Source organism: Daucus carota, chromosome 8 (assembly GCF_001625215.2).
Source record: "Daucus carota subsp. sativus chromosome 8, DH1 v3.0, whole genome shotgun sequence".
NCBI classification, from domain to species: domain Eukaryota; kingdom Viridiplantae; phylum Streptophyta; class Magnoliopsida; order Apiales; family Apiaceae; genus Daucus; species Daucus carota.
Window position 1 is genome coordinate 15,011,761 of NC_030388.2, and position 22,584 is coordinate 15,034,344.

Here is a 22,584-nt window from a genome sequence, read left to right on the forward strand (position 1 = left end):
TCACTTGTATAACTGCATACTAGATTAAGTTGCAAGTGATTTTGATTCTCCATCTCCTGAGTTATTTTATTGCTGGCCACCAAATACAAATATATGTTACACTAAATTCTATTTTATGATTAACCTGATCAACCCGACCAATCCGATCAAGCCGAACTAACCCAACTCGACTTTAATAAAATTTACAATAGGTTCAAATTATACAAAACCAACCTAATTGGGTCGGGTTACTAATTTGCTTGTAACCCGCCCAAACCAACCCGCGGTCACCCTTACTCACACCTTGGACTTCACATGTCCTTGTTTTTTTTAATAATATATGTAAGAAGAGTGGTAGATAAGTAGATATATAAAATAAAGTAGATAATTACCTATTATAAAAAAATAAATACATAACTCATAAAAAATTTTCCAAGAAAAAATTAGACAGATGAGGTCTTTACAAAAGTACATCGGGTACATGTATCAATTTCAAGAAATCGCTTAATTATTTGAATTAATCGATTATATTATATTTGTTCGACTCGATTATTTTGTAGATATGACTTTTCATTATTTAATCAATTCTCGTTCAAAAAGAAAAAGAATGTAAAAAAAATGGGCGGAGCAGAAAGCTATTTATTTATTTTCCAAAATCTTGGGTCAGTTTTCTCTTATATCAAAATTTTTTTAAAACAAATATTATTGAGTATTATTAGATTTAAATTTGAAATATAAAAGGCAATTTATAATTCAGTTATCTATATCAATAATAAAAACACAAGAGTAGAGATACATAGAGTAAAATTAAACATGGAAATTCCTTACATAGTTTACACTACTAATCTATTATTGATCCTCGAATCATTTCATATTTTAACACACTTTTTCATACGGGCCAACTGCAATGGGCCGAAAGACAGCCCATGCTTACAACCATCGATGCACGCTACGGTAAGTACAGAAAAGGAGGGAAATTGAAGAACTGGGACCCAACTAACAAACTCCAGTTACTCCACCCCCTCTCTCTCATCTCTAAAACGCAAAACTCTCTCTCTTTCCCTCAAAAAAACCCTCCCCGGCCCTCTCCATTTGTCTCTAAACACGCACCCTCCCTTTCTCTCCCTTTGTATTTCTTGAAACAATAATGGCATCGCCCAGTCAAGAAATCAGTCTCAGACGCAAAAAACATCACCTGTTCAACCTTATAAAGGAACAAGCCAAGATTTTGATGCCAATCATTTACTCTGCCACTACAGGAAAAATTGATGTTAACTTGATAAACTAATACGGGTGATAAAGACCATGTGGCAGCACTGGTTTGCCTAAAACCACAGCACAAGGCTAAAGTGATGTTAGCCTTAAAGCACCAGAGCATGGAGGCATTGCAGGCTAGTGTGTGGAAGTGACAGCTGGAGTTAGTTACAAATAGTTACAGCTGGAAATAGTTAACTATAGTTGACTGGTTGTAATAGTATACAAACAGAACTAGTTTGTATCTTCTATTCATTCTGAGAAATATAGTTTCATTTCCTTTTCTTCTCTGCATACACCATAGATATACATTTCTATAGCTCAGTTTATAAATCTATCATGGTATAAGAGCTTGACATGACTGTTGAAGATCCTACTTGATGCTGTTGATCGATGTTTCATAGCAGATTCGCATCTCGCTTTCCTTGCTGTTTCAAGCCCTAAGTTTCAGATTTCGCATCTCGATTTCTTCGCTGTTTCGAGCCCTAATTTTCAGGTTTCATCTCTTTTGTACAGATTTGAGCACTGTTCTTCATCGTTCGCGTTTCGTTAACGATTTTGATCTTTGTGCTAGACGTCAATTGTTAGTTGAGACTAAAATTGATCTAAAATTGTTGTTTCAGTCATGTCGAACTCGTCTTTTGCACGATTAGGTGACGATTTTGTAGAAAACGATGCTTGTTTTAATCAGGATATTCCTAAAAGAATTACTCCTGATCCAGAAAAGACAGCATTATACAATACTGTTATAGTTGATAGCAATGCTCATCCTTTGTTCATTCACAATAATGATCATCCTGGATTGTTGTTGATTGCTAAGAAGCTAACTGGAGCAGATAACTATGCTCCATGGTCTAGATCTATGCGGATAGCTTTGAATGCTAGAAATAAGTTTGTTCTTATTAACGATGTCTATCCTAAACCAGACACTAGCTCTCCTTTGTTTTCTCAATGGGAGAGAACTAATGATTTAGTCATTACTTGGATCCTAAACTCCGTAACTGAAGAAATTTCAGATGGTTTGAACTTTGTTGCTACTGCTAGTGAAGTTTGGCAGGAGTTGAAAGAAAGATTTTCAGGAGTTAGTGGACACAGAGTATTTCAAGTAATGAAGGATATTCACAGTTTGGAACAGGGTAATAAATCTGTGGAGGTTTATTTTCACAAATTGAAAGGTTTGTGGGATGAATATACAGTTCTGGAGCCTACTGTACCTTGTAGTTGTGGTTCTCAGAAAACTCAAGTAGATAGGGAGCAGAAAAGAAAGCTTCTACAATTTCTTATGGGACTACATGAGAGTAATGCTACAGTGCGTGGACAGATTCTTATGATGAATCCTTTGCCTAGCTTATCTCAAGCTTATGCCTACGTTAAACAGGATGAAAAGGCACGTCAAGGATACCAGAGTTTGGTACCAGCTGCTAGTCCTGTTTCTAATGCTTTACTTCGAAGTTCTGCTTCTCCAGATGTTACCACAAACAACAAGAAATTACCTCCGACCAATCCTGCAAAATCAGTCATCAAGTGTTCTCATTGTAATTACAATGGTCACACCAAAGAGCAATGTTTTAAATTGATTGGTTATCCACCAAATTGGAAGAAAAAGAAAGAAATTTCTGGTGTTGCTTCTAGTCCAGCTGGTCAGTTTCGTCCCTTGCCTAAAGCTAATCAAGCTAATGTGGCACAGTCGACTACAGAGGGAACTGATCAAATACAACAGATGCAAAGTCAAATTAATCAAATGAGCCAGATGATGTCATTTTTTATGGGCAATACAAAGAGCTCTAGCAGTCCTGAGGATCACTTTGCCAGTATGGTAACTTCTAGAGCCAGTTTGATCATGTCACAATCTACTGGTCGTATTTGGTTGATTGATACGGGAGCCACGGATCACATGTGTTGCTCATTGAATCTGTTGACAGATGTGAAGAATTTGTCTACTCCTGTTAACCTTGCCTTGCCAAATGGTACAATAATTTTGGTGCATCAAACTGGTAGCTTCATTGTTCACTCTAATCTGATTCTACGTGATGTACTATTTGTTCCCACGTTTGCATATAATTTGCTTTCTGTGTCAAAATGGTCCAGTGACAGTGATGGATCAGTTGTGTTTTTACCTAAGTCTTGCACCTTTTACACTGCTGACAACACTCAGGTTGTAGCTACAGGAAAATTATTGGATGGTCTCTATCATTTAGAGCTCCAGTCTGGTTCCTCTGGTACTTCTGATTTTGTTTCACTAAACAATGTGGTCAGTAAACGCCAACTCAGTGTCTTATGGCATCTACGGCTAGGCCATGTGTCCAATGAGGTCCTGCACAAGATTTCTGTTGTTAAGGACCATGTGAATGATATGTGCAACAAAGAGTGTCCAGTTTGTCCAATTTCAAAACAGACCAAACTGCCATTTTCATTAAGTGACAGTCGTGCTCCTCGAGCTTTTGCACTGGTTCATGTCGATTTGTGGGGGCCGTATGCTCATGAAACACATTCAGGTTGCAAGTTCTTTCTCACGATTGTGGATGATCACACTCGAAACATTTGGACATTCTTGTTGCCTACCAAACAACATGTCTTTCCACAGCTACGTGCCTTTATGCTTTCTGTGGAAAATCAGTTTGAGGGTGTTACAATTCAGCAGATCCGTAGTGATCATGGGACTGAATTTTTCAATAGTGCCATGAATTCTTTTCTGGCAGATAAAGGTGTGCTTCATCAAGCCTCTTGTGTTGGTACACCTGCTCAGAATGGTCGTGTAGAACGAAGGCATCGCCATTTGCTTTCTATTGCTCGCTCATTGCGTTTTCAGTCCGGGTTACCAATCAAATATTGGGGGGATTGTATTCTTACTGCTACCTACATTATTAATCGGTTGCCCACACCGATTTTGGACTATAAAACTCCTTATGAGTGTTTGAATCACTCGGTTCCTGATTATGACTTGTTCAAGGTTTTCGGCTGCCTTTGTTACTCTTCTGTCCATTCCCTTGACAAGTTCAGTCCTAGAGCTATCCGATCTGTTTTTCTGGGTTATGCACCAGGGCACAAAGGTTACAAATTGCTTAATTTGGCTGACAACAGTATATTTGTTTCTCGTCACGTGGTGTTCCATGAAACTCAGTTTCCTTTCCTTGATAATACTAGTGAAGCTAAGCCTCATGATCCTTATGCTCTTAAACATTGGATTTCTACTAATGAGGATGCTCCTTCACCTATTTCTGGGGACAGCACTGGTGAACTTGTTGAGCCTAGTAATTCCCCAACTTTTGAATGGGTTGATCAGCCACCAGACAATGATACACTGGTTAATCTTCATCCTGACACGGACTTATTTCAAGAATCTAATCAGCATTTGCTTCGCAAGTCCACTCGAGATCGTAAACGACCTGCTTGGTGGTCTGATTATCAGGTCAATCTCAGTACTGTATATTCTCCAGTTGCTCCCAATGTCAAGTATCCTATGTCTGATTTCGTTTCTTCCCAGTCTTCTAGTGATCATGTGGTTTTTCTGGCTAAGATTACTAAGATTGTTGAGCCCCGTACTTTTGCTCAAGCAGTTCGTGACCCCCAGTGGGTGGAGGCCATGAATAAAGAGCTAGCTGCTCTTGAAGCTAATAATACCTGGGTTTTAGTTCCTCTTCCAGATGGCAAACAAACCATAGGGTGTAAGTGGGTCTTTAAGATCAAATACTTGGCCAATGGTGACATCGATCGTTATAAAGCCCGCTTGGTAGCCAAAGGATATACTCAAGAACCCGGGGTTGATTTTCATGACACTTTTGCTCCAGTAGCGAAGGGTGTTACTGTCAAGTCTGTCATGGCGGTTGCTGCTTCCAAAAACTGGCCATTGTTTCAATTGGACATTAATAACGCATTTTTGCATGGTGATCTAGTTGAGGAGGTGTACATGGACATTCCATTGGGTTATGTTCTTGATTCTGTTAGCTCCAAACTGGTTTGCAGGCTAATCAAATCTATTTACGGGCTCCGTCAGGCGTCACGACAATGGAACAAGAAGCTTTCTGATTTCTTATTAATGTCTCTTGATTTTCAGCAGTCTATGGCTGATTATGCCATGTTTACACATCAGCAAGACTCCTTGTTTACTGTCAGCGTGGTTTATGTGGACGACATCCTTCTTACTGGTAACAATCTTGCCTTCATGGATTATGTCAAGAAAGCATTGCATGATAAATTCAGCATTAAGGATTTGGGTTTGGCAAAGTATTATCTGGGTTTGGAGATTTCTCGTACTGATCAAGGTTTGTTGCTCCGTCAACAAAAGTTTGTTTTGGACATGCTTTCTGCTACTAACCTTCTGAATTCCAAACCTCTTTCCATTCCTCTAGACCAGAATCTTAAGCTGTATGATAATGATAAATCTGGTGATTTGGTTGAGAGTCCTTCCTTGTATCGTAGTCTTGTGGGCAAACTACTTTACTTGACTTTCACTAGACCGGACATCAATTACTCAGTACATTTGCTTAGTCAATTCATGCACGCACCTCGTGTTAAGCATTTGGATGTTTTGTTTCGAGTGCTTCGTTACCTCAAATGCACTGCTGGTCTTGGTTTGTTCTTTCCTGCCAACAATGACCTGGTGTTGAAAGGCTTTTGTGACAGCGATTGGGGTGGTTGCACCATTTCTGGCAGGTCTGTTACTGGGTTTTGCCTTCAACTCGGTGCTTCTCTCATTTCTTGGCAAGCCAAGAAACAAACTGTTACTTCTCAGAGCACTGCTGAGGCAGAGTATCGAGCTCTTGCTTCCATCACAACTGAGATTATGTGGCTCAAATATTTGCTAGCTGATCTCTTGATTCCTGTGTTATGTGCTGTGCCGGTGTATTGTGATAATCAGGCTGCTGTGGATATTGCTAACAATCCAGTTCAACATGCTCGCACTAAGCATATTGAACTCGATTGTCACTTCATACGTGAGAAGGTTCAAGCTGGGATTATTCTTCCTTTGAAGATTTCCACCAAAGATTAGTTGGCGGACATATTTACCAAGGCGCTTGGTGGTTCGTCTCATTGGTTTATCTGTTCCAAGCTTGGTCTTCACAATCCTTGTGTGTCTCAAGCTTGTGGGGGGAGTAATACGGGTGATAAAGACCATGTGGCAGCACTGGTTTGCCTAAAACCACAGCACAAGGCTAAAGTGATGTTAGCCTTAAAGCACCAGAGCATGGAGGCATTGCAGGCTAGTGTGTGGAAGTGACAGCTGGAGTTAGTTACAAATAGTTACAGCTGGAAATAGTCAACTATAGTTGACTGGTTGTAATAGTATAAAAACAGAACTAGTTTGTATCTTCTATTCATTCTGAGAAATATAGTTTCATTTCCTTTTCTTCTCTGCATACACCATAGATATACATTTCTATAGCTCAGTTTATAAATCTATCATAAACTATCAGGAAACTTCCCTCCTCAAGATAAAATTCACTGGGACGGTTGAGACGCGGCTTCCAAACATGTTCTTCAAGGCTGTTATGAGAAGAGTCAAGAAGTGGAATTCAAAAAAAAGAAAGAACATCAAGACAAGGAGTAGAAGACCAAGAAGAAGAAAAAGATGATGAAGAAGATGGATGGGTTAATGTGAGTTTCAACTAAGCTTTAAAAGCACAATGGCAAATGTTCCAGGCTTTGAGTCAGCAAATGACTGATTTAATTGTGGAGGAAGAGAACGTGAATGTGTGGGACTCTGACTCACAGGCACCTATATTTGAACACCATGCGGATCTTTTATTCCGTGAGCTGGCCTTAGACGAAGTAGAAATTTATGAAGAGACCAAGGGCTCTGACCAAGATACCGGATCTGCAGAAACCACAAGGTTAGAACTCCAACTTGTTTAATATAATACTACTTAATGTCTGTAAATCAATATTAGATGAAGCCTTTATATATTGTCTTATCCCTCTCTGTCTCTCTAAACTTAGGCCCATGCTAGTTAGAACTATATACTGATACTAGAATGAAATATTTAGGATCCGCTACAAACACTATTAAATAACAAAATGTCAATTTACACCCAATTATGTATATGAATCGGCAATAGTCACTAACAGTTGCTAATCTGCTGGTAAGTTTAGACAAGTCCTCGAATAACCACATTTGGCCATCAAAACTAAGTATGTGGTATTCATTATTGTATCTGCGTTAATGCTACCTCGATATGTTTTCCTCAAAACCATATTTCACTGTGTATTCTTGGGATGCACTTTAAAACATGTGGCCAACTGCTAGAACATGCTGTGTGCTAGTTATATGTCTAAAAGTATTTGCTTATCTATTATACCTTATGTTTATACCTTCCCAATGTCTTTGTTTTGGGTCCTTGAAATAGGATTGAAAAGGAACCTGCATTGACATTGTCTCAGCAAAAAGCGATGGACCACTTCGCTAAAGAAAGAGAAATGATACTTATAAATATGGAAGAGAGGAAGGCTGAACTGCAGAGGCAGCGCTTTGAGGAGGACTTACAACTCAAACAAGAGGTTGAGACAAATCTGGCTCATCTCAAGGCGAAATACAGCCATGTCAATGTCAGGAAACTACAGTAGTAGTGTTAGTAGGATATGGGAGTATAAGTAGCAGAGTATGAGTCCAGTGTGTTGGTGAATTGTTAAGTGTCTATATGTCTTGGAAGGGTACTTTTGTCTTTACTATTGGAGTACGCTGGTCTATATAAACCAGTCTGTTGTTACATTTCGGTTATGAATAGAAAATTGGCTTTTGCCTCCAAAATCTCTCTCTCTCTCTTTCTCTAGGTTTTCTTGCTCTTCTCATCTAAATCTCTGTTTCTCATCCCTAATTCTACCTGTTCTCATCTCAATTCTCTGTTATTACTCTAGAATTACTCTTGTTTTGCACTTACACAAACAGAAAACTCCAAAAACAGTCCTAAACTAGGTCAGAAACTCACCAGTTACCAAGTCTCAGAAAGTCCATGGGAGAATAATTACCTATTTTTTTTTCTATTTTTTTTTCTATTTTTTTTAACGAAAGTAATTACCTATGTTACTTGTGCTATCTGGTTACCTAATTGAATAATACAGTATGTCAATCTCGCCAAATAAATGCACCTCACTATGCCAAAGTCATTAAATGTTTCATTTTTAGTGAGATAAAACCACATATCCAGACATAAATAAATTTCTTATGTTATGTAAACAAGGAAAGACCAAAGGAAAGAAAGAGGATGAAAGTTAACTTACTACTGTACAAGTAAAAATAAAAAAATGTAACATGACTTGTCAAAAAATTGCAAAGTGGAGGAAGAATTATAATTTATATAAAAAAAAAACAGAAGTAGGATAAAAAGAGAGATCTTTCAAGATTAGGACGGACTGATATTTAACCAATATGCTATTAAAGAATTAAAATATGCCAATAGAATTTACCAATTCCATACTCATTAGTCGCGACTCAAGGTGATACTAGTTGACATAACGTGTTCTGAAGGTAAAAAAATTGACTTCCCACTTTCCTAGATGATAATTACAGTATACTTTCAGGTGACATAAGCATGCTTTTTAGGAATTTTCAGTCAGTGAAGAACTCCGGAAAAAAGGCATTACAGGCCAAAAGAACCTGCAACGGTACAGATATAAAATCATGTACAAGAAAACAAAATTTACTAGCTTCTGTCAGGAACTATCACTACAAGAAAATTGGTTAAAAGCGACCAAATAAAAGCGACCACAAATAAAAGCCACCGAAACATGTAGCTTTTGATATAAGTTCAAACTTTCATTTTCTGACTAATAAAAGCGACCGTTAACGGTGGCTTTTAAAGACGGTCGCTTTTGTTTGGTGGCTTTTGCATGTGGTGGCTTTTATTTGGTCGCTTTTAAATACAAAAGCGACCAACAGTGTCCTGCGGTCGCTTTTGTTTTTTTTAATATACTGTCCCTTTTATCTTTAGTTAAATAGTCTATTTGTGATAGTTTTTGGCAGTAGCGGCAGTATGTGTAGGCTGCTAAAATAATATTTTGGTACATGATATGGTATTGTAACCGGAAGAAAGATCAGAACTTAACTAGATTATGTGTATTATCGTGAATTTTTAACGGATCTATGAAAGATTCTGTGCATGTTATTAATTTGTATTTTGTTCACACCCCTTCCCCAATAATTAGATAGTGTTGAGTATTTGAATGGTTGAATGGTCTATTTAGTTATGCAATAAACAGGGGGTAGCAACAAAAAGGGTCTGATTTTTTTTTTGAGAAATAGCCATACAAAAGCGACCGAAGAGAAATATGGTTGCTTTTCAGATTCCACCAATGTTGGTGGCTTTTATTTTGCAAGGGCGGGAAATTCAAATTTTGGTCAAAAATTTGAAGTGGTATAAAGAAATTTAATTTTTAACAAAAGCGACCGTAAAAGCGGTGGCTTTTATATAAAAGCGACCGGAATAAGTAAAAGCGACCCTCTTCAAAGCTACCAACTCTTTGCGGTCGCTTTTAATTAAAAGCTACCACATACGGTCGCTTTTAGTTAAAAGCCACCAAATTTTGACGGTCGCTTTTAGCCCATTTTCTTGTAGGGTATGGTTTGCAAATGCAAATTTAAGTGTTTGTTGGTATACGAGGGTTTAGATGTAGAGAACTAAATAAAAGTGTAGAGATTTTAACCGGGAAACTGACAAATAAATAGAAATGTGCTAGCCAAGAGATAGAACACACCGATACATTAGACAATAGACACACACACACACACACACACACACACACACACACACACACACACACACACATATATATATATATATATATATATATATATATATATATATATATATATATAATCGCAAATTCCTATTACAAGAAAAAAAGTTGATAGGCCCAGATGCAATTGCTTAATTATATAACTAGCAGTTGCAATCTGTACTGGCCTATAATATCCAAGGACCATATTACCATCGAAATCTAATAAACAAAAAGAAATTGCAAATAGAGTCCGGAAATTACCTTCCACACAGTAGCTCTGGTGAAATTGCTAATTCCACTGAAGTGGAAGATTCTCCATACAGTAGCTCTGGTTCCCCTGAAAGATGCGATGAAAAGAAACAGAAGCAGTCATAAATATAACCACAAAAATATAAGCTATGGGAAAAAACAAACAAAACCAGATTTTACAAGATAATCATAACATAAGGCGACAAAGTAAGGTGGTAAGATATCTCACAAGTAAATCATATGTCAATTTTAAGAAAGATGCAAAGAAAGCATGAAAACTAGATATAGAACAACATTGGAGTAGTGGTGAATTTTAGTTCTTGTTCTATAATATAAAGATATAAAAAGATATAGCACACCATTGCAGTTCAACAAAACATAAACTTTCTACCTAACTTTACATCAAGTACCCCTCTATTTTCACTTTTAGATGAAGTGGCAATTATATATAAAGCGAGGCAAAAACGAAGTAATTACTAATATTGAGTTCATTATTAGTTTACTTAAAAAAAACACGAGAGGAGGAAATTATCACATGACAAGAAGAAGCAGTGTATGTATCCAACCATGTCCATCAATTCAAGCACGAGACAGATAACAAAATGGCATATATTAGTTAACAACAATTATGCGGGACTTGAATTGACACTATCTCTACATAACTTTCATTTAATTAAAAGATAAAGGAGATAGTACTAGATAATGCTGCAGGGCATATATCAAAAGAATGTTGATGAGAAATATAATTAAAACTAATTCTCATTGTAAAATGATTCAGACAAAATCAAGATAATTACTTCCTTCGATTAACATGCCACTTCACACTACACCGGACAAGAGGGCAACACAAGAGTATTCGTGTCATAAGCATATATGCTACATGTCCAAAACATGACAACATATCGCCATAGATACAAATCTCAAAACTCGACTAATCACAGCAGATTCAAGCCTCGTGCCAATTTACAACATCATTACTGATAACTCCATTTCTCGTCGATGGTTCCAATACACTGTTCCGGGAAGCTCAGGTCAAGACCTAACCTGCAAAACAATGCAGCACGGGGGATGTGTCCCGTGAAGCGTCTCCGGCGTGATAATCAGTGATCGGAATGCTTGACAAGTTAGGGTGATCAGAGAGTTTTCATTCTATATATATGTTGTGATATGTTTTTGTAGGGAGAGTTTTGTGGGAAAAAATTGCACTTACCTTCTATTTTGGCTGGGGAGTCCTTTATATAGGCCTTTGTCCGCCACTGTAGCTACAGTGGCGGGCGCGGGTCCATACCTGCTCCCCAGCATGGTTGTCTGTTTGGTGCAACAACTGTCCTTTTCTGTGTCCTTTAGGGATTTGTGCATGCCTTTTATCCAGTCTGCCTTGTACTTTGTAATGATGAGATTTGCTTTGGGATGTCCGCGCACTGTATTGGGGGCGGAAACTGTAGTGGGGACTATAGCGGTCGCTGTAGCATTGTACCATATCATTGCCCCCTACTCCTTCCATTTGCTTTAGCGGATGGGAGGAGTAAGTTAGAACCCGCATGTAGGAGGTCTTACCCAAGGGAATAGCTGGGACGCGTTTAAGGGTCGGAGGCGGTAGTCATGGGTGAACACAGGTTGCCGCGGATGAAAGTTGTCGCGGATGAATGCCGGCTTTCGGGACGCGGTCCATAGTGGGCATGGTAGAAGCGAACGATGGTTGGAGGCGGGATGCGAGATGTTTTTTTCAAAATTCAAACTTTTGGGTCTAATTGCCGCTTGGTCATGTCATTCAGTCTTGGAAATGTGCTGATTGCCACGTGGCTCATTGTGGATGGTCGGTATCGAGATTACATGCAGAGTTATGCTGACTGATGATGGATTATGCGGATATCTGTGCCATTTAATATTTGGCACAAATATGTGGGTTAGTCTTTGACTGTAGATAGGTGGGGTGGCGAATTTTTGGCGCTTTGATTGCCTGAGGAAGTAACGGCTGAATGCCAAGAGGTGCGTCTGTCAGCTATATAAAGAGGGAGACGTTGCAGAGTGGGAGTATCCTTCTTCAGCTTTCTTCTTCGTCTTTCTTCATTTTTGCTTCGATTTGTCTTTACATGTCTACAAGTTCCGGTGAGTTTGTTTAGTGATCGTTTCTTTTTCTGGTTTTGATCTAAATTCTGACTGTCCATTGTATATTGTGTTTGTTTTGCAGGAAAGATGTCGTCTGGTAGTTCTGGTGCGAGCTCAAGCCTTCACTATGGCCGGCCGGGCGATAGATTGGCGCCGCCGGTAGGATTTAATCAAACGGATTCATCGGCTTCCAGCGGAAGCTATCACTGTGCGTATCGCAGAGGCTTTGGTGGAGGAAGAAAACTCCTATGAAGAGGCTTTGACAGTTGTTTATCATGAACTGCTTCTGCCGGGCCGTGCTCGCGATGCGGAGGAGATAAATGGGCGGTTGATGGTGCCGATTGACAACCCTCCAATTCCGCCCGGGCAGACAGTTCGTGAGCGGTTGCGGGATGCCCGGGTTGAGAGAGAGGGCTTGCTGGAGAGGCTGGCGGAGGTGGATGAGCGCATTGCTGATTTGACGGCGCAGTTGAAGTGATGTTGCTTTGATAACCTTGTCGCGGACTGAGTCCGCATTTGCTATGTATTTATGATATATAATGAAAATTCTTCTTTTGTTTCCCTTTGTCTTGTCTTTTCTTTGACTGCATTGAGATGAATCTAAGAGTTAAATCTGAATATGTGGTAAATGTGATAAAATTGGGAATGTGCCCCCCAAGTATTGGGCGCGACCAATAATGAGGGAGATAAAAAATATTTGAATAAAATTGAAAATGTGCCACCCAAGTATTGGATGCGGCCAATAATGAGGGAGATGGAAAAAATTTGAATAAAACTGAAAATGTGCCCCCCAAGTATTAGACGTGGCCAATAATGAGGGAGACGGAAAAAATTTGAATAAAATTGAAATTGTGCCCCCAAGTATTGGACGCGGCCAATAATGAGGGAGTTGGAAAAAAAATGAATAAAATTGAAAATATGCCCCCCAAGTATTGGACGCGGCCAATAATGAGGGAGTTGAGAAAAACTTTGAATAAAATTGAAAATATGCCGCCCAAGTATTGGACGCGGCCAATAATGAGGGAGTTGAGAAAAAATTTGAATAAAATTGAAAATATGCCGCCAAAGTATTGGACGCGTCCAATAATGAGGGAGTTGAGAAATTTTTTGAAAAAAATTGAAAATATGCCCCTCAAGTATTGGACGCGGCCAATAATGAGGGAGTTGAGAAAAATTTGAATAAAATTGAAAATATGCTCCCCAAGTATTGGACGCGGCCAATAATGAGGGAGTTAAAAAAATTTGAATAAAATTGAAAGTATACCCCCCAAGTATTGGACGCGGCCAATAATGAGGGAGTTGGAAAAATTTTGAATAAAATTTAAAATATGCCCCCCAAGTATTGGACGCGGCCAATAATGAGAGAGTTGAGAAAAAATTTGAATAAAATTGAAAATATGCCCCCCAAGTATTGGGTGCGGCCAATAATGAGGGAGTTGAAAAAATTTGAATAAAATTGAAAGTATGCCCCCCAAGTATTGGACACGACCAATAATGAGGGAGTTGGAAAATTTTTGAATAAAATTGAAAATATGTTAGATAAAAATAAAATGGCATTGTGTGTTATTGAGAACCTGGGTGCGTGTTTATTCGTGTGCATTTAATGCAAAGCACAGACATTCACTAAGAGCCGTTTGACTGCTGGTTTTCTAGGAGTGTGTGAAACGGGGTTTCTCATGGGGAATATCCAAAGGGAGCTTAACCGTCTTGGGAACGGCTGTGTGCTATAACTGGAGGGGATGTAGCTTGGGCTATATAAACCCGAGGGTATTCATTTCTCTTTCATCTCTTGTGCGTGTTTTCTCTCCTTCTTCTTAAGCTGTATCACTTGTGTGTGTATTTTAATCAAGAATCATGTCGGACAATTCTTCCTCTTCTGTAAGTAATGGAAGCTCTATGTCCAGTGAGAGTTACAGGACGCAGATGAGGTGGAAGCTCATTGCACAATGCTAATTTAAATAGAAAGGTACACCCGTTATATATGTATATAATATATAAATACATTGTCGAGCGAAAAGGGGAGTGAGGGGTGGGATTGAGAGGGAGAGAGGGAGAGGGATGGAGAGAGGAAGGGAGAGAGAGGGAGAGAGAGAGACCATGCTGCATGTGATGGCATATTGGTTTTGGGCTCTTGACATTTGTAGGCATCCCCAATTTCTTACTTTGCTTATGGCCTTACAGAAGGGGAAGACAATTTGTAGAATAATTTCAGCCGTCTGGGGCGAAGATCACAAACATTTTACCATGTAAGGGACGATGACAATTGATTAAAAACAACCCTTGTACGGGACGAGGGGATAGACAGTGCAACAATATCAAATCTTACTCAGAAAACACAAACCCCGCAACTACGAGCTCCCGGTGCGCCTTTTGTCACCATAAAACAAACACAAAAACCAGTAAGTGGTCTTTGGTTCGAGGGGTGGGACGAATCAGAAATCGGGTTAAGCTGGTAAGAGTTTGGTTGAGTGCTGGAATTAATATATATATATATATATATATATATATATATATATATATATATATTGTAAAAAATAAATTATTAATTTATATTCATTAAAAATTTTAATAAAATTATTATACTTATATATTTTTGCATCATTGATTTAATTTTGTAACAAACATTAATATTTCATTACTTAAATAGTGACATAAAAAATTAAACATGAATATATCTGATACCTCCATCTCATACCCCCACCTCCCCATTTGGGTATCAAGACCCATACCTAGGGGGTTTTCAAATATTAATATTTCAAAATACTCATGAAAAAAAGTTAGAATTATAGGGTGCAAAGTGTAAACTCCACACCTGTTAACTTTAATGGTCAATTAAACGGAGAGTGGTCAAAATGGTGTAAAGCGAAGTGCTTTTCAAACTTTAGGGTGCATACTGCCAAAATAAATTGTTTGAGACCAAATCGAAAAAACGCCTAAACATAAGGGGTGCAAAGTGCCAATTTCTCTTTATATTATATTTGTCAATAGTTATTTGTTGTACTTGTTAAAAATGTAATAATAAGATATCTTTTATACCATGTTGGAATCATAAAACTTGAATTGAGGTCATAATGACTTTATTGCATTCATAATAATTTCATACTATTAATACTTTCATTTTGATGAATATTTTTATATTTCTAAGAGAATAGTCATTCCTCTTTAATCATCCTTATTTAACAATCTTTTTAGCTTGTTTAATTGGTAGTTTACCCATTTTATGATCCAAATTTTACGGAAAAAAATCAAATCGAGATAGTCCATGATCGTGAATATGAGAACTCATAAGTATTCATATATATATATATATATATATATATATATATATATATATATATATATATATATATATATATATATATATATATATACATATATTGAGTCAAGTTCTACGGAGTACAAAAAATATTGGAGTATTGGAGTACAAGATTGATACAATATAATCTAGTCATTTAAATCTTAATTTTTTTGTTGAACAATATTTGTAAACATCCGACAACCTACAGATTATGTTCTACAACATAAACATTGTAATGAAAAGATAGAACAATTACTTTTATAAATTGTAGGACATTATGTTCTGCAATAAACTTTTAACCAGAACAATAATCTTAATGCTCTTTAAAGTTGAAAAATATTAATGATTATTTGATTATTATGTTTAATACTACTTATAAATGATAAATTATATATAAATTTGGATAATCAGAGATATTATTTATGATTAAACTAAAAAAGTTATGATTTGTACTCCAATACTCCAATGTTTTTATGTACTCCATAGAACTTAATTCATATTATATATATATATATATATATATATATATATGGGCCGTTTGGGTGAGATTAAAATAAGTGCTTCTTACTTAAAGTAAAAAAAGTGAAGTAGCAGTTAAAAATTAATTAAGACTTATAAGTGATTAAAATGTTTGAGAAAAAAGTAGAAGTCATGAAACAAAAGCTAGGAATCCTAACTTTTTATAAGTGCTTCTCGACTTTTTACACAAACGTTATGAATAAGTGCTTCTAACTTAAAACTCCAGAAGCGGGGCTTAAAAGCCCCACCCAAAACACCCACAAAGTGATGTCGACTATAAGGTTTGCTTCTAAATCGAATACGAGTCAGCATTACATTTTATATTTTCTATATAGATATATGATCCACCAAATTTAAGTCAAATATTATCAACTAATATTAAATAATGGGTTAAATATATATACTTTTTGTATATATTTTTGGATCTTACACGAATCATTGATCATAAATTGGTAGGACCAATTTATGAAATATATATATATATATATATATATATATATATATATATATATATATATGAGTTGAGTTCTGTGTAGTACTAATTTATTTGTAGTCTTTGTAGACCACACAATCTACCATTGGTTCAACACATTAATCAATGGCTGAGATTTAATTTAATAACTAATTAGTTTTATATTAATTAGAAGAATCATATACGGATGATTTAATTTAATAAACTAATTAGTTTTATATTAATTAGAAGAATCATATACGGATTTGCAGGACCGTATATCTTGCAAACGTTATCCCATATACATCGCAATCTCGTACATCTCTTCCCAAAATCTCCAGTTACCAAAGGAGCGCTCCACGTTTACTAAACCTGCCGCACTCTTGTGATTTCAAATCCGTGTTACATGTCCGAGCACTTCATCGCTGCCAGGATGCCATCTCCGAGTTGAATTATGTTGAGAGGTCAGTTTGCAGAACAACCCTCTCAAATAATGCCAATGTATTCTTCCACTTTCGTGGTATGCATATGTTGTACATAATGTTCTATGTATAACCTGTTTAATTATTTCTGATTTTGTAGAATCGGCCTTGAATGATAATGGGTGTTAATTGAAGAACAATTGAATGTTCACTTTTTGTTTGTGGGATAATATTGTTTTTGGAGATGCATGTGATTTGTGTCTTCAGTTACCAAACGAACACAACACGGTTACTAAACCTGCAGCACCCTTGCAATTTCAAATCCGTGTTACGTGTCCGAGCACTTCACCGCCGTCGGGTTGCCATCTCCGAGTTGAATTATGTTTAGAGGTCAGTTTGCAGAACAACCCTCTCAACTAATGTTAATGTTTTCTGCCACTTTCATTGTATGCATATGTTGTACATAATGTTCTGTGTATAACTTATTTAATTAGTTCTGATTTTGTGGAACCGGCCTTTGGGTGTTAATTGAAGAACAACTGAATGTTCACTTGTTGTTTTTGAGATACATTGTTTTTGGAGAAGCATATGATCTGTTTTAGACAAATGCATCTTATTTTGGTAACTTCGAACAAGTTTCTTGTTTTTTTATGCAGATCTGTAATGTAGTGGCATCGGCATTATGAATTTTTGTGCAAACAAAGGAGGGAACATGTTCTGCGCTAAATAAAAATCCAATTCTTTATTCTGGTATTTTTTATTGCTTAGAACCTGACAAGTGTTTTTGTGGAGTTGCTTATTTGTTGTCCTTGTGCCGTTCATGACAACTAGAAAGTTGACTTGTTTGAGATGGTCTTGTATGTCGTGCTTCGGAAAAAATATATAAATAAACAAGTTAAAAGTTATTGTGCTTCTTGTGGTTTGTAGAACAGTTGTACAAACAATGTTCCATTTGGTTTTATTAGTTTGTCTAGTTGATACTAATTATTCGAGGGTGTGTTTTATGATTATGCAAATTAGTAATCCTAATATTGTTTGTGCAGGGCTGAGATGAAGTAACCGACTTGTGGAAAGCCCCTAGCTTTATAACTGGACAAAAAAACCACCTGGTTATGTAACTTTAGAGGACAAGGACTAACCAAAACAAATCTTGTAGTGGAGATCAGGATGATTTCATTACGCCTGCCGAATGCTTCTCAAAAAGGGTTAGAGACAACAATAAAGAAGTGTCAGGGGGTGATGTAATTGAACATGGAACTAAAGCTGGTTCGGGGAAAAACCTGTTCTCCTCCGGAAAGAAAGATCGACACAGCACCATAGAAACGATTTCCACAAGTAGAAAGAGAGCACGAGATAGTGTGGTACGTTTCTTACATTTTAATTAGTAAAATTTGTGTTTATTCGTATTATCATACTCATTAGAACACAAAGATATTGTAGTATTGATGACCCTCAACCTAGACATTAATCATGTTTGTTCATACGGCCATCAACATCAGTTTATTAAAAAATATTGTTGGTTAAAGAATCTGGTCACACGTATATGTTTGGATACACGTCTGTTACTAGAGCAGCAGTTACAACCACAAACAAAAATCAGGTCTCTTTGTCGTACATGTAAATAGGAGCTACTAATTAGTGACAACTATCTGTAATACAATTGCGTCCAATAGTGAACATATAAGTTTGTGTTCTGCAACTTACTCTAAGACATAATAAAGGAACTTGACAAATAAAGAGGTGGTGCCATACGGTCTCTAAATCCCTATGTCTGATGTGCGGGATTATTGTGCCGCACTCCACTTTAAATGATTGAATTTGCTAAGGTATTGTGCTTCATACCTCAAAATTTGTCAATAGATCGAGAAAAAACAACGTTAAACTGATTCAATCGATGCGTTATATAATACTGTTAACAAATTAATTGTTTTGAAACTATACTATACATCTCCTTAAAACACACTCAGTCCAACTCTATGATACTAATAATCTTCTAAACAGGGAGGCCTGCCAGACAAAGATATGTTGGTAAGTGCAAGCAATGTGGAAAAGAAAAAAGTTACTATTAAAAAATCAAGGTAGAAGAACGGAAAACAAGGAATTTAAAGTAACCAAAGAAGAAGCCTCAAAGTAAAATGATAGGGCTAGAGGTAAGTTTTAGTACTGCAAAAAAAAAAAGCAAAGGTGAAGTAGCAGAGGACGTATAGCTGATTATGTAGAATGTTGCAGAATACATCAAAGGGAAGAAGTTGGTGACATAAAGCGGAAAGTTGTGGAATTCTATCAGTTTGAAATTACATGTTTATTGTCGGAAGGAACGCAAGAACCTTGTATCACTGTTTATACATGTGGCATTTGACTAGCAGTTTGATTATTAGAGTCCACGTCAAAGAACCCGTTTGATTGAATTTAAAATTATGACTTACTCCCTCCGTCCCATCAAGTTCTTTACGCTACTTTTTGGCACGTATTTTGAGATTCTTATAAAATATAGTTCCACTATGGTTTTTTTTCTTAAAAACAATCCTAAAAAAAGTTTGTCGTTTAAATTTTTATTCAAAAAAAATAAATTAAAAAAAGGTTATTGAACTATACTTTAAAACAGTTTCAAAATGCGTGTAAACAGTGAACGTAAACATCCACGGAGGGAGTATGACTTAACATGATTTAATTTGAGAAGTTGGAAGTTTAAAATGTATGTTTAGGTAATTTTCAATTATTAATGATTTATGGGTTATTAAAAATATAATAATTAAAATAAAAATAACTGATGTGTAACTTATCACTTATGGGTAATACGGTAGTCATTTCTGTTAGGAACAAGATCCAACTAAATTTACAAGTTAAGATTTTTAATTACCATAAAGAACCAAACTAGGTCAAAGAAATATCTTGGAATATCGAAAAATAAGAGTAAGAAAGAGGAAAATTAAACTTGAATCTTTTAAACACTAAAAAAAAGGACAAAATCATGGTGTGGTTTATTCCAGAAGAAGTTATGACCTGTCTTAACCGACCACTTATAACCGACCAGTTTTGGTTATCGGTTTAAATTAGCTAGTCGATTTATAAAAGAAGATGAGTTTATTGGGTTAAAACCGACCACCCTTAACCGACCTAATGCGGTGGTCGGTTTTCTCACCTTGGTCGAGTTTATCTTAGGAGCCGCTGCAGTTTTCTAAATCTGACCAACCATAACCGACCGGCTCCCATCGATTCCGGTTGTTTTCTGCGAAGTCAAATGGTAACGGTCGTTTATGTAGTCGTCGGTCGGTTTTATGGCTTGTGTTATGGTAACCATGGTCGGTTATGAATTATGTCGGTCGATCATCCGGAATGTGAAATGGTATTTACGGTCGGTTTTTTGGTGATTTCTCTAAAAAAACGTGTTCACATGTTTCTATTTATTACCATTATCTGCGACCAACAACTAACTCACCAAGAAAATTACCTAAAACCATAAAAAGCACAAGATCAGTAACAATTATCATAAACATTAATATTATCAAAAATAATAATCGAATCCATTCACACAAATATAAAATTATCTAGGGCTGTGCAAACGGTCGGTTCGGTCGAAAACCGAACCGAACCGAAATAACCGAAAATAGGGATGGGCATTGGGCCCCTTCGGGTCGGGGATTGCTATACCCGGCCCCGATCTCCGAATCCAAACTCAATCCCCATCCCCGGCCCGATCCCCATCGGGGATTATTTTTCCATCCCCATCCCCGGCCCGATCGGGATTCGGGGATACCCGCGGTGATTCGGAGATTTTTAATTTAAGCTAAAATTTCTATTTAAATACTTAAATTCATAATTACGATTAGTTTCTAATATGTCTAATTAATACCTAATCATTTTAATAAACAGATCTTTAATGATTTAATTATGACCATTTTAGTTTTAAGACTTATATTAATAGGAATAAATATTAAAATTTATTTCAATAAATTTAATTATATTAAAGAGGTATTTAAATATGTTAATAAATGATTATAAACATGTGAAAATCCATGACTGAAGTTGACCTAGAGAGGTATATAAACATGTTAATAAATGATTATAATATATATGTATATATTTATATTATATATAACATATAATCTATGATATAATAATCGGGCCGGGGATCGGGTCGACAATCGGGGAAAATCGGGTCGGGGTTCGGGGATCGGGCCGGGGGAATGTGAAAAACCGTACCCGACCCGATCCCCGATTTTTTTTCAAAGTCATCCCCGTTCCCCGGCCCGTACCCGAAAAAATCCCCGAATCCCCACACCATTCGGTGTGGGGATCGGGTCGGGATCGGGCGGGTCGGGATTAATGCCCATCCCTAACCGAAAACCTAACTTTCATATTTTTTGAAACCGAACCGAACCATACTTGTCATTCAAACCGAACCAAACTGAAATTACTTCGATTTTTTTGGTTCAGTTCGGTTAAAACCGAACTTTATATATATATAAAAAAACAAATAAAAAGAATACACAAAAAAACATATGATCCAGTGGGAGGTTAAATCTGGTCCCTCAAGGCTCAATGTAAACTCTGGCAACCCTATGCAAATAGCATGGCATCAAGCATACAGCAGCCATACACATCAGTTTTAGACTCAAGTCTTTTACCGCTAAATGTTAAATACTTAATGAAAGAAACTGAAAACATCAATACAGCTGCAACTCCTCTGGTCCTCTTCACCAATCCATGACATTTAATAGGTTTGAATAAACTTAAATTTGATTTAGAAAATGAATTTACGTGATAAACTGAGAATTTAAAATATATATTTTATGTAATTTTAACTTATTAATGATCTATGAATTAATAAAAATATAATAATAAAAATAAAAATGATTTATAGGTGACTTATGACTTATGAGGGTAATTTTTATAAATAGAAATTAAAAAAACAAATTAAGTCTACAGAAAAATTGACTCAAACTAACTTCTGTCTTTAAGTTATTCATGACTTTAAACCAACCTTGCCTTATTATACAAACAAATATTTTTCAGTTGAAATTTAAAATAATTTAAAAGTCGAGATTTAATCTGAGAAAAAGAGACTCCTAATCTCCCTAGTACTAAAATATATTAAATTTAGTTTTGTCCATTTTTTGAAGTTAAAAAGAAGGTAAGTCTCTCTGATACCATTTGTAGGGCCGCTCAACACCCATTAACTCCGCATTAGTATGATATTGGCCGTGGCCAAGCCCGCACGAATTTGTTTTCGGGCTCCTCCCAAAAGGTTTGGCTGCTTATATTCAAGATAAATCTTTTTTATCTTTCCAATGTGGGACTTGGGTTGAACCAACTCAACAAAATACACTAAATTGGTTTTGTTCAGTTTTTCAATTTAAAAAAAAATGTAATATATACATAGAGAAAACTATATATGAAATGATTTCACCCATAAGTTCTATATGAAATGAATTCACCAGCCATTTCTGACTTTTATTGAGAAGAGCTTATTAAACTTTAACTATGTTTTTGTTAGATCACACATTTTGGTTTTATATTATTTCTGATGATGTATATCAAATGAATATCATTTATTTAATTATAATTGTTTAGCACGAATTCCATATAAC

At 36.4% G+C, this 22,584-nt stretch overlaps 1 protein-coding gene across 1 annotated transcript in view; it reads right to left on the bottom strand.

Moving 5' to 3' along the window:
* Positions 1 to 7,155, bottom strand: part of LOC108199976 (L-ascorbate oxidase homolog) — a 34,719-nt gene extending 27,564 nt beyond the window's left edge. Inside the window, exon 1 of the mRNA XM_017368012.2 lies at positions 7,152 to 7,155. The gene's annotated coding sequence lies outside the window, so the exon portion shown is untranslated. The remainder of the gene's footprint in view (positions 1 to 7,151) is intronic.
* Between the last annotated feature and the right edge of the window lie 15,429 nt (positions 7,156 to 22,584).